Genomic DNA, 15,681 nt, shown 5'->3' with positions numbered 1-15,681 from the left:
ATGAATTACTAAAACACTCACACACAACGTTTAGATTTTACTTTACTACCTCACTTCAAATCCCTCAAATTTCTCTGCCTAATTCAACTTTACTGACTGTGGGGTTTATGTATCCCAGGCATCCAACCAACCGTCATTCAATTTGATTTATGGTTTTAGGGAAATGCCAAAACACCCACGCACAGCTCTTTAGGTTAGCATTGGGCTTAAAGATTACAAACCATGATGAAAATCAGTAAGTTAGTGGTTTAACATTAACCAACAGGGCTGAGATCAATGTTACAGGAACAGGAAGTGGGTGTCACAAAGCGATAAGCTGTTAGGGAGAAAGAGGACATCTTCCTTAAACACTGATCCAAGATCAATTTTGTCATTCCGACCCTATTGGTTGACATAAGGTTTGGCGAAAGGGAAAGCTGTTCCTAGATCAGCCCTAAGAGGTCAATTCTACCCAGAGTTTCCAGTTACACATTGCAGAGAGGCACAACGCCCCAAGGCTCTCTTGCTAGCGCTCCGTAGGCCTACAGACAGATGCCTGGAATGAAAGAGATGAAAACATGCGTGACCATGGGCTGCAGAGCTTCACGACATCATAAAAAAAACATTCCCACACTGTTGTTTGTGTGTGCGTGTGCGTGTGTGTGTGTGTGTGTGTGTGTGTGTGTGTGTGTGTGTGCGCGCACGTGCATGTGTGTTATTCCATTAGGCATGGAGTGCTGTTCCATTTCACTGTGACTGTGTACAACAAACAGCACTTTAATCAGGCCTGTATCTACACATTGGGTTTGAATCAGACCTGAATCTTCACATTGGGTTTGAATCAGACTTGAAACTACACATTGGGTTTGAATCAGACCTGAATCTTCACATTGGGTTTGAATCAGACTTGAAACTACACATTGGGTTTGAATCAGACCTGAATCTTCACATTAGATTTGAATCAGGCCTGTATCTACACATTGGATTTGAATCAGGCCTGTATCTACACATTGGGTTTGAATCAGACCTGAATCTTCACATTAGATTTGAATCAGGCCTGTATCTACACATTAGATTTGAATCAGGCCTGTATCTACACATTGGATTTGAATCAGGCCTGTATCTACACATTGGGTTTGAATCAGACCTGAATCTTCACATTAGATTTGAATCAGGCCTGTATCTACACATTGGATTTGAATCAGGCCTGTATCTACACATTGGGTTTGAATCAGGCCTGTATCTACACATTGGGTTTGAATCAGGCCTGTATCTACACATTGGGTTTGAATCAGGCCTGTATCTACACATTGGGTTTGAATCAGGCCTGTATCTACACATTGGGTTTGAATCAGGCCTGTATCTACACATTGGGTTTGAATCAGGCCTGTATCTACACATTGGGTTTGAATCAGGCCTGTATCTACACATTGGGTTTGAATCAGGCCTGTATCTACACATTGGGTTTGAATCAGGCCTGTATCTACACATTGGGTTTGAATCAGGCCTGTATCTTCACATTGGGTTTGATAGTGTTTTAATAATTAGACTCAGAACATTCCATTCCTATGTCTTGATAAGGGGCAGTTCATGTCCTCCATATGATGGTTAAGATTATATTTTTCTAGAGACCAATGAGATACTACCTTTTAGTCCTGCCTACAATACAGTACAGGTACATGTATATAGAATGTGTCATGTGTAGTTCATTAATATTCTCTGTGGGTTTTCTGACAGGTGAAGGGAGACCACCAGAAAGCCCTTTATGTAACACAAGTGAAGGTGTATTGTCCAGGACTCTGAGAAGTAACACAAGTGAAGGTGTATTGTCCAGGACTCTGAGAAGTAATACAAGTGAAGGTGTATTGTCCAGGACTGTGAGAAGTAACACAAGTGAAGGTGTATTGTCCAGGACTCTGAGAAGTAACACAAGTGAAGGTGTATTGTCCAGGACTGTGAGAAGTAACACAAGTGAAGGTGTATTGTCCAGGACTCTGAGAAGTAACACAAGTGAAGGTGTATTGTCCAGGTCTGTGAGAAGTATCACAAGTGAAGGTGTATTGTCCAGGTCTGTGTATTGTCCAGGACTCTGAGTGACATGGCGTGCTATTGTCTTCTGTCAGGGGAGTGACAGCCAGTCTAGCAGTCCCAGACAGACCTCAGCCATTGGGACAACAGCCATGGAATCAGAAGGATTCTAATTCCAATTCTATAGTAACAGCATGAGACTTCCGGCCACTCATTTAGCTCCCAAAAGCTCCTAGAGTTCAGCTAATAGAACCAAAGAACTGGAAAGACAAGCAGCGTGTGTAGAGCAGTGGTTCAAGTGGTGTACAAAGTGCTCAGGTATGTCTGCAATGTAATGGGTCCCGGTCCTGTTGAAGGTAGGAGGTAAGGATGTGTGTGTGTGTGTGTGTGTGTGTGTGTGTGTGTGTGTGTGTGTGTGTGTGTGTGTGTGTGTGTGTGTGTGTGTGTGTGTGTGTGTGTGTGTGTGTGTGTGTTGTGTGTGTGTGTGTTCCGGATGCAGTGTGTCTCAGTCTAATTACGCCATGTTTGCTTGAGAGCTGACTTAGTGGGGGGCCTTGAGAATCCAATCTCCCCAGAAGGATTAACATTTAACCAGAGCACTCACTCCTGTCAGAAAACCTGTGGTGTGTGTGTGTGTGTTTGTGTGAGTGTGTGCCTGCGTGTGTGTGTGTGTGTGTTTGTGTGTGTGTGTGTGTGTGTGTGTGTGTGTGTGTGTGTGTGTGTGTGTGTGTGTGTGTGTGTGTGTGTGTGTGTGTGTGTGTGTGTGTGTGTGTGTGTGTGTGTGTGTGTGTGTGTGTGTGTGTGTATGTGTGAGTGTGTGTGTGTGTAAGTGTGTATGTGTGTGTGTGTAAGTGTGTATGTGTGTGGCAGTAGGGGGTAAGTGTCCACTGTCTGGAATTCCAGAAATAAGGAAACATTGTATTATAGTCCAATCGTTATGTTTCTCTTTCCTTTCAGAAGCAGCTGAAGTAGTTGACCCTGAACCTGTCATCACAAATGACTGTATGACAGTCAAGTCCACGCATCATGCCTGTGCCATATTGAATACTTCTAACAGCTTCTCAAACATGTGGCAGTATGGATGTTCAGGTCGGTTTATTCCAACTGGGTGTGTTGCAATACAGTACAGGGAAGCTACAACACCAGGGGCAGACTGGACACAGGGCATTTTGGGCAAATGCCAGACGGGCTTGTCCATTTGAATTTTGAATTTTTGCACAAAATGCTAAATGTCTGGCTAATAATGGGGTGCCTCGAGGAACAAAATGGGCTGATGTGTTAGAAAGATGCCAGGGGTGATTTCTGATCCCAGTCCGCCCCTCTAGAACACTAGATGTACAGTACCTGCCCTGCATAGGTAAGCACTGTTATCTGAACACAAAGGACAACAGCACTTGAACAGAGTGGAGTCTTGAACAATGGATAAACTTCCTCCAGCAAACATAAAGCCACACTGTCTTATGAAATACTTGTGGTTGGCAGGTCCTGAGGATGGTCCTGAGGCTGGTCCTGAGGCTGGTCCTGAGGCTGGTCCTGAGGATGGTCCTGAGGCTGGTCCTGAGGATGGTCCTGAGGATGGTCCTGAGGCTAGTCCTGAGGATGGTCCTGAGGATGGTCCTGAGGATGGTCCTGAGGATGGTCCTGAGGATGGTCCTGAGGATGGTCCTGAGGATGGTCCTGAGGATGGTCCTGAGGATGGTCCTGAGGCTGGTCCTGAGGCTGGTCCTGAGGATGGTCCTGAGGCTGGTCCTGAGGATGGTCCTGAGGCTGGTCATGAGGATGGTCCTGAGGCTGGTCCTGAGGCTGGTCCTGAGGATGGTCCTGAGGCTGGTCCTGAAGATGGTCCTGAGGATGGTCCTGAGGATGGTCCTGCATTTGACATCTGATTAGAGGCTGCTGCCCTATGTACATATAATCACTGGCCACTTTAATAACGGAGCACTAGTCACTTTAATAATGTTTACATATCTTGAATTACTCATCTCATATGTATATACTGTATTCTATTCTACTGTATCTTAGTCTATGCCGCTGTGAAAATATTTAGAAGATAAATACACAACACAGAGGACGAGTCAATAGAGTAACGATCAATGGAAATAGTGTTTTTTCTGTAATAGGGAATTATTTATCAATGGGTCAGAGACATGGGAGGAATTGGTCTATGCAGTGAGCCTGAAATAGGATACTTGTTATTTGGCCATTGGTCCAGTTTTATTGCAAGGAATTCTAATTGGTCAATCACAGGCTAGGGGCAGCAGGTAGTCTAGTGGTTAGAGAGTTGGACTAGCAACCGAAAGGTTGCAAGATTGAATCCCTGAGCTGACGGGGTAAAAAATCTGTCGTTCTGCCCCTGAACAAGGCAGTTAACCCACTGTTCCTAGACTGTCATTGAAAATACTCATTTGTTCTTAACTGACTTGCCGAGTTAAATAAAGGTAACCTACAGAAAGAAAAAACGGCGAGGGCTGGGTATAAACTACATCCTGTCCCTCTGTTCACTTGAAAGAATCACTGAGAGAATGAATCACTGAGAGGGAATTGCTGAGGACAGGGAAGGAATGACCATCTAAAACATCCCATGATTTATCCTCTTTGAATAAACCTCTTTTCCTCCCCCTGATTTGCTTTGGGGTCCGTGTTATTAAAGAATAACTTCAACTGCAAACACCACTCCGACAATTCTCGCCTGTATATTTATGTATTCTTAATTCCATTACTTTACTTTAGATTTGTGTGTATTGTTGTGAAATTGTTAGATGCTACTTACACAAGCACTTCGCTACACCCACAATAACATCTGCTAAACTTGTGTATGTGACCAATAAAATGTGATTTGATTTGATTGTATGGAAACTAAAGGCGGTGTAATTGGAGAGCCTCGGATGCTTGGGTGAAATTCTGATGACAGTGACGTGATAACAAGTGTCACTGCCTCCACTCTCTCTCTCTCTCTCTCTCTCTCTCTCTCTCTCTCTCTCTCTCTCTCTCTCTCTCTCTGACTCTCTCTCTCTCTCTCTCTCTGACTCTCTCTCCCTCTCTCTCTCTCTCTCTCTCTCTCTCTCTCTCTCTCTCTCTCTCTGACTCTCTCTCTCTCTCTGTCTCTCTCTCTCTCTATCTCTCTCTCTCTGACTCTCTCTCTCTCTCTCTCTCTCTGACTCTCTCTCCCTCTCTCTCTCTCTCCCTATCTCTCTCTCTCTCTCTCTCTCTCTCTCTCTCTCTCTCTCTCTCTCTCTCTCTCTCTCTCTCTCTCTCTCTCTCTCTGACTTCGACAAAAACTGTTGGCACAATAAGATAAAGAGATGACATGAGAAAATTCACAAGAACTCTTCAGAATTATGATAGACAACCGGGCCTGCTATCCAAATCCAATCTGGTGTTTATGAAATCCCTATGATTCTCGGTATGTGTTTCCCCTGGAGACCACAAGGAGCTTCGGGAACACCAGAATCTCGGAATCTCTGAACATGATTGACAGCTTTGGTTTCGGTGTGCCGGCCAAACCTGGAGCCATATACCATGGCTTTCACATGGAGGAGAAAAGAGAGGGTGAATCTTTGTTGGTGGGTCACGACCTGGGTCAATTTGGAGTCAGACAACCAACGTCGGGTTGAGGATAAAGTTCAGAGGTTAAGTATCCAACAAACCCCAGTAATGCATTAGTCACATTTATGATGTGTGTTGATTTAATGAAGTGAACAGATCCTGTTGCACACAGAGAGAAGTGGGTACAATATCAGATGCCACGTTCCTCTCCCTCTCTCTCGCTTTTCACCTTTATCTCTCTCTCTCCCACTACCTCTACCTCTGCCTCTTACTATCCTTGTCTCTCTCGCTCGCTCTCCCTCTCCCTGACTCTTCCACTCCCTGTTCCTCCACCTCTCCCTCTCCCTGACTCTTCCACTCCCTGTTCCTCCACCTCTCCCTCTCCCTGACTCTTCCACTCCCTGTTCCTCCACCTCTCATTCTCCCTGACTCTACCACTCCCTGTTCCTCCACTTCTCCTTCTCCCTGACTCTTCCACTGCCTGTTCCTCCACCTCTCCCTCTCCCTGACTCTTCCACTCCCTGTTCCTCCACCTCTCCCTCTCCCTGACTCTTCCACTCCCTGTTCCTCCACCTCTCCCTCTCCCTGACTCTTCCACTCCTGTTCCTCCACCTCTCCCTCTCCCTGACTCTTCCACTGCCTGTTCCTCCACCTCTCCCTCTCCCTGACTCTTCCACTCCCTGTTCCTCCACCTCTCCCTCTCCCTGACTCTTCCACTCCCTGTTCCTCCACCTCTCCCTCTCCCTTTTACTAGAGGCTGACTTATCAGATATCCACAGTGTGACTTTTCGTGGCTTCCTGCCTTTCATAAATGATGTTCCCCAAACCACAATCACAAAACAAACAATTCCACATCAATGTAGCTGGCCAGGGAAATGTGGGTGTGTGTGTGTGTGGGTGCGTGGGTGTGTGTAAGTGTGTGTGGGTATGTGTGTGTGACAATTGGGGAAGGTTCCCTAAACCAGAGGACTACTGTGCTGCTATCCCCACATTGTGGATCCTTGCGTCCTCTCTGGTTGTATGTATAGGAGTACCTTTAATATACTCTAATCTATAGGAGTATACTCTAATCTATAGGAGTACCTTTAATATACTCTAATCTATATGAGTATACTCTAATCTATAGGAGTACCGTTAATATACTCTAATCTATAGGAGTACCGTTAATATACTCTAATCTATAGGAGTACCTGTAATATACTCTAATCTATACGAGTATACTCTAATCTATAGGAGCACCTTTAATATACTCTGATCTATAGGAGTACCTTTAATATACTCTAATCTAAATGAGTATACTCTAATCTATAGGAGCACCTTTAATATACTCTAATCTATACGAGTATACTCTAATCTATACGAGTATACTCTAATCTATAGGAGTACCTTTAATATACTCTAATCTATACGAGTATACTCTAATCTATAGGAGCACCTTTAATATACTCTAATCTATAGGAGCACCTTTAATATACTCTAATCTATACGAGTATACTCTAATCTATAGGAGCACCTTTAATATACTCTAATCTATACGAGTACCTGTAATGTACTTGTCACATTCTGACCTTAGTTCCTTTGTTATGTCTTTGTGTTAGTTTGGTCCGGGCGTGAATTGGGGTGGGTAGTCTATTTTCTTTTTTCTATGTTGTGTTTATGTGTTTGGCCTGGTATGGTTCTCAATCAGAGGCAGGTGTCGTTCGTTGTCTCTGATTGAGAATCATATTTATGTAGCCTTTTCCCACCTGTGTTTTGTGGGTGATTATTTTCTGTTTAGCTGTTTTTCGTCACCTTATAGAACTGTTTCGGTTTCGTTTCATTCTCTTTGTTTATTTGTTTAGTGTTCTGAGTTTAAATAAATATGAATATGAACACTTACCAAGCTGCGCTTTGGTCCTCCTCTCCTTCCACCGAAGACAACCGTTACAATACTCAAATCTATACGAGTACCTTTAATATAAATCAAATCAAATCAAATCACATTTATTTATATAGCCCTTCGTACATCAGCTGATATCTCAAAGTGCTGTACAGAAACCCAGCCTAAAACCCCAAACAGCAAGCAATGCAGGTGTAGAAGCACGGTGGCTAGGAAAAACTCCCTAGAAAGGCCAAAACCTAGGAAGAAACCTAGAGAGGAACCAGGCTATGTGGGGTGGCCAGTCCTCTTCTGGCTGTGCCGGGTGGAGATTATAACAGAACATGGCCAAGATGTTCAAATGTTCATAAATGACCAGCATGGTCGTATAATAATAAGGCAGAACAGTTGAAACTGGAGCAGCAGCACGGTCAGATGGAGAATATACTCTCATCTATAGGAGTACCTTTAAAATAATATACTCTACAGGAGTACCTTTAATGTACTCTAATCTATACGAGCACCTTTAATATACTCAAATCTATATGAGTACCTTTAATATACTCTCATCTATAGGAGTACCTTTAAAATAATATACTCTACAGGAGTACCTTTAATATACTTGAATCTATACGAGTATACTCTAATCTATAGGCATACCAGTAATATACTCTAATCTATAGGAGTACCTTTAATATACTCTAATCTATAGGCATACCTGTAATATACTCTAATCTATAGGCATACCTGTAATATACTCTAATCTATAGGAGCACCTTTAATATACTCTAATCTATACGAGTATACTCGAATCTATAGGAGCACCTTTAATATACTCTAATCTATACGAGTATACTCGAATCTATAGGAGTACCTTTAATATACTCTAATCTATACGAGTACCTTTAATATACTCTAATCTATACGAGTATACTCGATTCTATAGGAGTACCTTTAATATACTCTACTCTATATGCATACCTTTAATATACTCTAATCTATACGAGTACCTTTAATATACTCTAATCTATACGAGTACCTTTAATATGCTCTCCTCTCAGTAAATGGGATTAATGTTGCAGATGTCTGTGACGCTCCACACCATAAAGACCACAGCAGCACAGTGCAGGGGCCTATTCTGCTGTGCATCCCAAATGGACCCTGTTCACTAAATAGTTTCCCTATGAGCCCTGGTTAAAAGTAGTGCACTACATAAGGAATAGGGTGTCCTTTGGGATGCAAACTCTGTGTGGGCGCAGAACAGGGAACAGGCCCACAGAACAGGTGGAAATAAAGAGAGCAACCGGGACACTAAAGCTGATCAAGTTCCCGTCGCCAGCTCTGGGGCTCTTGGTTTCTGAGGGTGAGGCGGGGATGGGGATTGTGGCGGGGGCCGCAGCAGGTGAGTGAATAGAAAGATTAGCATCTCAGATTAAAGAGAGAGAGGTTTCACTCCCCACTGCTAACACAATGACAAAGGAGCCCGGTGTGGAACAGTTTATATGGGAGCCCTGGCAGAGAGATAGACAGCAGGCCAGGCAACCCCTGTGAATTAGGTCAGGGGCCCCTCAGCCCCTGTGTGTGTGTGTGTGTGTGCTGTGTGTGTGTGTGTGTGTGTGTGTGTGTGTGTGTGTGTGTGTGTGTGTGTGTGTGTGTGTGTGTGTGTGTGTGTGTGTGTGTGTGTGTGTGTGTGTGTGTGTGTGGAGGACTATGCTGTGAAACCTGATCTGGCAGAGTGTCACAATGTCAGGAAGACACAAACAGGGTTGTCAATGCACACACAGAGACACACACACACAGTGTATCAGTTAGACACAGACAGGGTTGTCATGCGTGGCCTTGTAGACAGATCCTTCCACACATCACCACCACCAAGAGGGGATAAAATTCCCCAAGACACTCTGAGGTTTACATGGAAGACATGTCTACATATCTTGTCTCTGAGATGGGTCCTTTATGTGCAACAATTAGATTGTGTACATTGTCAAATAGGAGTCTATTCAGTGCCTCAAATCATGAAGATAGAAGTCTTTCTATATGTAGTGAAGATAAACAGCGTCAAAACGACACCACAAACACGTGGAGGGTTGAAAACCAAAGCATTGTTTTATACCATAGACGCTTCCCCGTATGTTACCAATATGGATAATGTAATAACAATTTAAGAGCCAAACGCCCAAATGCTATTTACGCATATAGAGGTATTCAACGTGCTTGTGTGTGTGCAGTGTACAGGGTCTTTCTGTAAAGTGAGAGGGAGATACCAGCCGTGTTTTCCAGAGTGCCAAGAATGTCAGCCTTTAGAGGGATTGGTGGGGCTGCTTGTTTAAGCCAATAGGCAGAGAGTACAGCGTTAATGTCATCTCGCCGCCCGTGAGTCTCTCTGCGCTTTAACCTGTGGTGCTGTACCAACACCAGAACGCGAGCTGAGCTGTTAAATCAACGCCGCTGCTGGTCTGTGTGGTGAAACTCTCACGTCGTTTCTCTCTATATGATGTTCTGAAAAGGCGTTGTATTCTATTCATTCGAACTTGGAATAGTTCACGGTGAGACTAGAACGGAGGAACATAATACTGTAGGTGCAGCACTACTATTTAAAGTGGCGCCGATGACACCAATCGTGAATATTGTTCTACTCAATTAACGGAATATCCTTACCCCTACCCATAACTCCGCGCAATCAGTCTTTCTGGTGAGTAGCTATCAGTTTCGGATCTGTCTGTCTGTCGGTGAGTGGAATAGCTTGCCATTTAAATCTTTACGATACTTTGCAATACTTTTGTGCCGCTACTGCATGAAATTGCAATTTCAACTCCAGGTATACTGATTTTACCTTCACATTTCATGAAATATGTGTTTGAATATACAGTTGTCTTCCAGACCTGTTTAGTATAGAAATGTGGAAGTCAGATCTGGCCCACATGTAATTTCTCCCCTGACGTGAAAATGGTGTTTCTGTCACTCGTGCTTCTTTTCTATGAATGGATGAAGGTCTATGAATGTGTTCTGACAATCTCTACAAGTTGTTGTTATAAACTACTGCATATGGCTTATTCCTAGTCATTTAAACATTACAGAAACTTCAACTGTGAAACTTTAAGCCAGAAAAGAGACAGTAGCTCGTTAAAACGTGCGCGTAAAGACGCACCCCATTGTGGGTGTCATTTGGTGTGCCGCGCGACTCCTAAGGTTCCAGATGTGTGGATTCAGCTGTTGCTTGTCACTCATGTGACGACACCATCTCCCTCTCTCCAGCTCTCTCTCCTTACACGCGGTTGCTTTAGTGAACATAACGAATAATATCATGCTATTTGGCGCGTGAAGCCGTCCTGCTGTTAACCATCTTGACTTTATGCAATAAATCTCTCTGCAAAACCTCTCAAAATACACTTCACCTCCTTCCAATAGTGTTTTTTTATATATATATATAATTTCCTCACACGGACTGACGTGGTCCAGACCAGATAGGATCTATCAAAACAGCGAAGGGGTGTATAAAGGCAGTGTCGCTTGACTGACACTTCTCACCTGGCACTTGTCCTGTGGAAGTTTTCGTGTTTACATCAAATGCTTCAACTGACTGACAGACTAATAGCCGAAATCGACCAAATAGTTTAGGAAACAATATAAAACTGATGTGATGTTTCACCGAGAGCAGTAGAGTGGAGGACCATTTTTAGCTACTGTAATGAAGGTAGTGGGGTCCCCTAGTGGCAGTTTAGATGTTCCTATAAGAGCATCAAGCTGTGGTGTACTACAGTAAAATAGCGTTGCATGCAATTCAGATGTATATTGTAGGCCGCTACAACATGTTCATCTCTCAGTTCATACATTCATCGTATTTTCCCAGGTAACAGTTTTAGATGAGTTGTTCTCCCCTCATAATAGTTCCACACATTTGGCCTCCCGAGTGGTGCAGCAGTCTAAGGCTCTGCATCGCAGTGCTTGAGGCTTCCCTACAGACCCAGGTTTGATCCCGGGCTGTATCACAACTGGCCGTGATCGGGAGTCTCACAGGGACATCATCTGGGTTAGGGGAGGGTTTGGCCAACGGGGCTTTACAAGTAGGGCGTCGTTGTAAATAAGAATTCTTAACTGACTTGCCTAGTTAAATAAAGGTTAAATAAAAAATCAAATGAAGTGTAACAACATTTCAGCTGAAGGCCTATGTCACACTGGGTCCCAGGTATACAGCTCAGCCCCTCCTCTCACCTATTAGCCCCTCCCTCCTCCTCCCAGCCCCTCAGCTCTCCTCTCAGCCCCTCCTCTCACCTATTAGCCCCTCCCTCCTCCTCTCAGCCCCTCCGCTCTCCTCTCAGCCCCTCCTCTCACCTATTAGCCCCTCCCTCCTCCTCTCAGCCCCTCTCCTCTCAGCCCCTCCTCTCACCTATTAGTCCCTCCCCTCTCCTCTCAGCCCCTCTCCTCTCAGCCCCTCCTCTCACCTATTAGCCCCTCCCCTCTCCTCTCAGCCCGTCCTCTCACCTATTAGCCCCTCCCTCCTCCTCTCAGCCCCTCTCCTCTCAGCCACTCCCCTCTCATCTCAGCCCCTCCCCTCTCCTCTCCTGGGGGGTTGTGAATAACAAACTGGTAAAGCAGACCCAGGGGGGTATCATGTGACCAGCGGAGTGTCTTCACCACGGAGCCAAATGGCAGCCAGCCAACCAGTGAGGAGGGTCTGCGTCCCAAGTGGCATATAGTGAGTGCACTTCTTTTGACGAGGGTTCTGGTGCGCTATATAGATAACAGGGTGCCATTTGGGACGCAGACAGGGGCTGAAGGAGCAGTGGGGCTGAGGGGGGGAGCTATGGACCTGAGTGTGATGCCAAGCCTCTCTCTCTTCCTCTGGTAATACATCAGCCATTAAGACCACATGGAAGGCTCTAGTGTAGCTCAGGTGATTGGAATGTTCCAGCTAGACTACATGCATGTGTGGAGCGCTGTCGCTCTCTCTTGCGCGCGCGTTCTTTCTCTCTGGCAACGACGAGGAGCATAAGCAACACTTGTGCTCTTGTCAACTAAACATTATGTATCACTGTGGCAGAGTAGCACCGTTCCCGTTTGGTACATTGTGTAAATATGATGTAATGACCATCTCACCTGCACATTTAGCTGAACTGGCATTTTGTTACTAAGTGCAATTCAAACAGGCTTTCTATACGGCCCCTTCATTGAGTTATGAGTTGTCACAAACACAGTCTGCTCTGAGAACTGCAACATCTTCCTGGAAACATGTTTTGTGTGTCAGCGGCTTATGAAGCAACACCAGACCCTTGTAATGTTTAGATTGTGTTATGGGATTAAAGCCTACAAGGCTTCAGTTCAACGTACTAAAATGTCTATGTATTTACCCTTCACAATGAGCTGCTGAACGAACCCCAGAGAGGAAATCCATCCTGGAGTTTGTTTTGATGCTCTTGGCCTTACTCCTGGAAAACCTTTTACTCAGTGACTCCCTGGTCTGGACTTCTCTGGTCCTGAGCCATGCTCTGCAGATAGAACCAGAACTCTGCTTGGGTCCCCTGTTAAAACCTCTGCTTTTACAGCTAAAACTCTGTGAGGTCTTGGCAGTGGTACAGTATTAGTTTCAGAGCCCTTTGTTAATTGTTACAATATCTGTGGTATATCTCACTTAAACATATAGGCCTAGGTATTCCTTTATAAACATATAGGCCTAGGTATTCCTTTATAAAATATATAGGCCTAGGTATTCCTTTATAAACATATAGGCCTAGGTATTCCTTTATAAACATATAGGCCTAGGTATTCCTTTATAAAATATATAGGCCTAGGTATTCCTTTATAAACATATAGGCCTAGGTATTCCTTTATAAACATATAGGCCTAGGTATTCCTTTATAAACATATAGGCCTAGGTATTCCTTTATAAACATATAGGCCTAGGTATTCCTTTATAAACATATAGGCCTAGGTATTCCTTTATAAACATATAGGCCTAGGTATTCCTTTATAAACATATAGGCCTAGGTATTCCTTTATAAACATAAACTAGGTATATAAACATATAGGACTAGGTATTCCTTTATAAATATATAGGACTAGGTATTCCTTTATAAAATATATAGGACTAGGTATTCCTTTATAAATATATAGGACTAGGTATTCCTTTATAAACATATAGGACTAGGTATTCCTTTATAAACATATAGGCCTAGGTATTCCTTTATAAAATATATAGGACTAGGTATTCCTTTATAAATATATAGGACTAGGTATTCCTTTATAAACATATAGGACTAGGTATTCCTTTATAAACATATAGGCCTAGGTATTCCTTTATAAACATATAGGCCTAGGTATTCCTTTATAAAATATATAGGACTAGGTATTCCTTTATAAATATATAGGACTAGGTATTCCTTTATAAAATATATAGGACTAGGTATTCCTTTATAAAATATATAGGACTAGGTATTCCTTTATAAACATATAGGCCTAGGTATTCCTTTATAAAATATATAGGACTAGGTATTCCTTTATAAAATATATAGGACTAGGTATTCCTTTATAAAATATATAGGACTAGGTATTCCTTTATAAAATATATAGGACTAGGTATTCCTTTATAAAATATATAGGACTAGGTATTCCTTTCGTCTTCTAATAAGTCTTTCTGTTCTGGGGAGTTGTGCTGTATATCACCATGGGCTATGTGTGTGTGTGTGTTGTGTTGTGTTGTGTTGTGTGTGTGTGTGTGCTTGTGTGTGTGTGTGTGTGTTGTGTTGTGTGTTGTGTTGTGTTGTGTGTGTTGTGTGGTGTGTGTTGTGTGTGTGTGTGTCACCTCAGTTGGTTTGCAGTAATATCTCAGACCAGGTAAGGTACACAGAGCCATGTTTGTTCCTGGAGGAATGAATCTGTACGCAGGGCAATGTAAATCACTGCTAACCTCAAAACACTCCTGGCCAGTTTCTATTCCCTCAAGTTGTGTTCTCAGGCTGAGGCTGGGTTAAACATGGAATGGATGGGGACAGGCAGGCAGACCAGCTCTGGGTTCTGGAGGTTTTGGAACAATGCTGTCACTTAGTATGTGATGAGAAGCACAGTGAGAAACGTGCACGGCTACTCACAGAGCTGAGATAAATATTGAATGGGGGTAGTACTAACAGCAGACCAGCTCTGGGTTGTGGAAATGTTGGAATAACGCTGTCAGTTGGGGTTTGACAGAGGGCCAGTGAGACGTGTGCACGACTAGTGAAGGAGTGTGTGTGTGTGTGTGTGTGTGTGTTCAGAACAGGACAGTGAAGTGTAGGGTTTCCTAAACACGGTCCTGGGCAATAGCACAACAAAGCTGATTTAAATAACCAACTCATCATCAATCTTTAATTATGTCAATCAGCTGTGTAGTGCTAGGGAGAAGAAAAACATGTGTAAGGTAGCGGCTCAGTGGCCTGGCCATAACCATGGTGATGAAAGGGAACTCATCTACGAGCTGTGGCTTGTTCTAATCACCATGAACCAGGGCTCTGCTTGTCCGCGGTCACTAACCCAACCCAAGACGGCCGCATTTGCTCCCCAAGCCTCATATTATGGTCTGGCTGTGTCACAGATAGGAACAGGACTGGAGAACTAACTCCTTTAGATACATATATCATTGAAACAGTTTATTTGATTTATATGATCAAATCTGTGTCTAAACTTTCAGCAGTTGGTAGGTTTGCTGCCTGTCTGTAAGATAACAGCAGTTTGCTGCCTGTCTGTAAGATAACAGCAGTTTGCTGCCTGTCTGTAAGATAACAGCAGTTTGCTGCCTGTCTGTAAGATAACAGCAGTTTGCTGCCTGTCTGTAAGATAACAGCAGTTTGCCTGTCTGTAAGATAACAGCAGTTTGCTGCTGTAAGATAACAGCAGTTTGCCTGTCTGTAAGATAACAGCAGTTTGCTGCCTGTCTGTAAGATAACAGCAGTTGCTGCCTGTCTGTAAGATAACAGCAGTTTGCTGCCTGTCTGTAAGATAACAGCAGTTTGCTGCCTGTCTGTAAGATAACAGCAGTTTACTGCCTGTCTGTAAGATAACAGCAGTTTGCTGCCTGTCTGTAAGAAAACAGCAGTTGCTGCCTGTCTGTAAGATAACAGCAGTTTGCTGCCTGTCTGTAAGATAACAGCAGTTTGCTGCCTGTCTGTAAGATAACAGCAGTTTGCTGCCTGTCTGTAAGATAACAGCAGTTTGCTGCCTGTCTGTAAGATAACAGCAGTTTGCTGCCTGTCTGTAAGATAACAGCAGTTTGCTGCCTGTCTATAAGATAACAGCAGTTT

The 15,681-nt window shown here is 43.6% G+C and overlaps 1 long non-coding RNA gene across 2 annotated transcripts in view; it reads left to right on the top strand.

The window, feature by feature from the left end:
* Positions 1–9,666: 9,666 nt before the first annotated feature.
* The window catches only part of LOC112240369, a 17,531-nt gene continuing 11,516 nt past the window's right edge, over positions 9,667–15,681 (top strand). The window contains exon 1 of one of the 2 annotated variants that reach the window (XR_006082951.1): positions 9,667–10,103. This is a non-coding gene — a long non-coding RNA (uncharacterized LOC112240369). The remainder of the gene's footprint in view (positions 10,104–15,681) is intronic. The other variant, XR_006082950.1, reaches the window with a different exon arrangement.

This window comes from Oncorhynchus tshawytscha, unplaced genomic scaffold, assembly GCF_018296145.1.
Source record: "Oncorhynchus tshawytscha isolate Ot180627B unplaced genomic scaffold, Otsh_v2.0 Un_contig_588_pilon_pilon, whole genome shotgun sequence".
NCBI lineage: Eukaryota > Metazoa > Chordata > Actinopteri > Salmoniformes > Salmonidae > Oncorhynchus > Oncorhynchus tshawytscha.
This window is presented reverse-complemented; position numbering and strand designations above follow the sequence as displayed.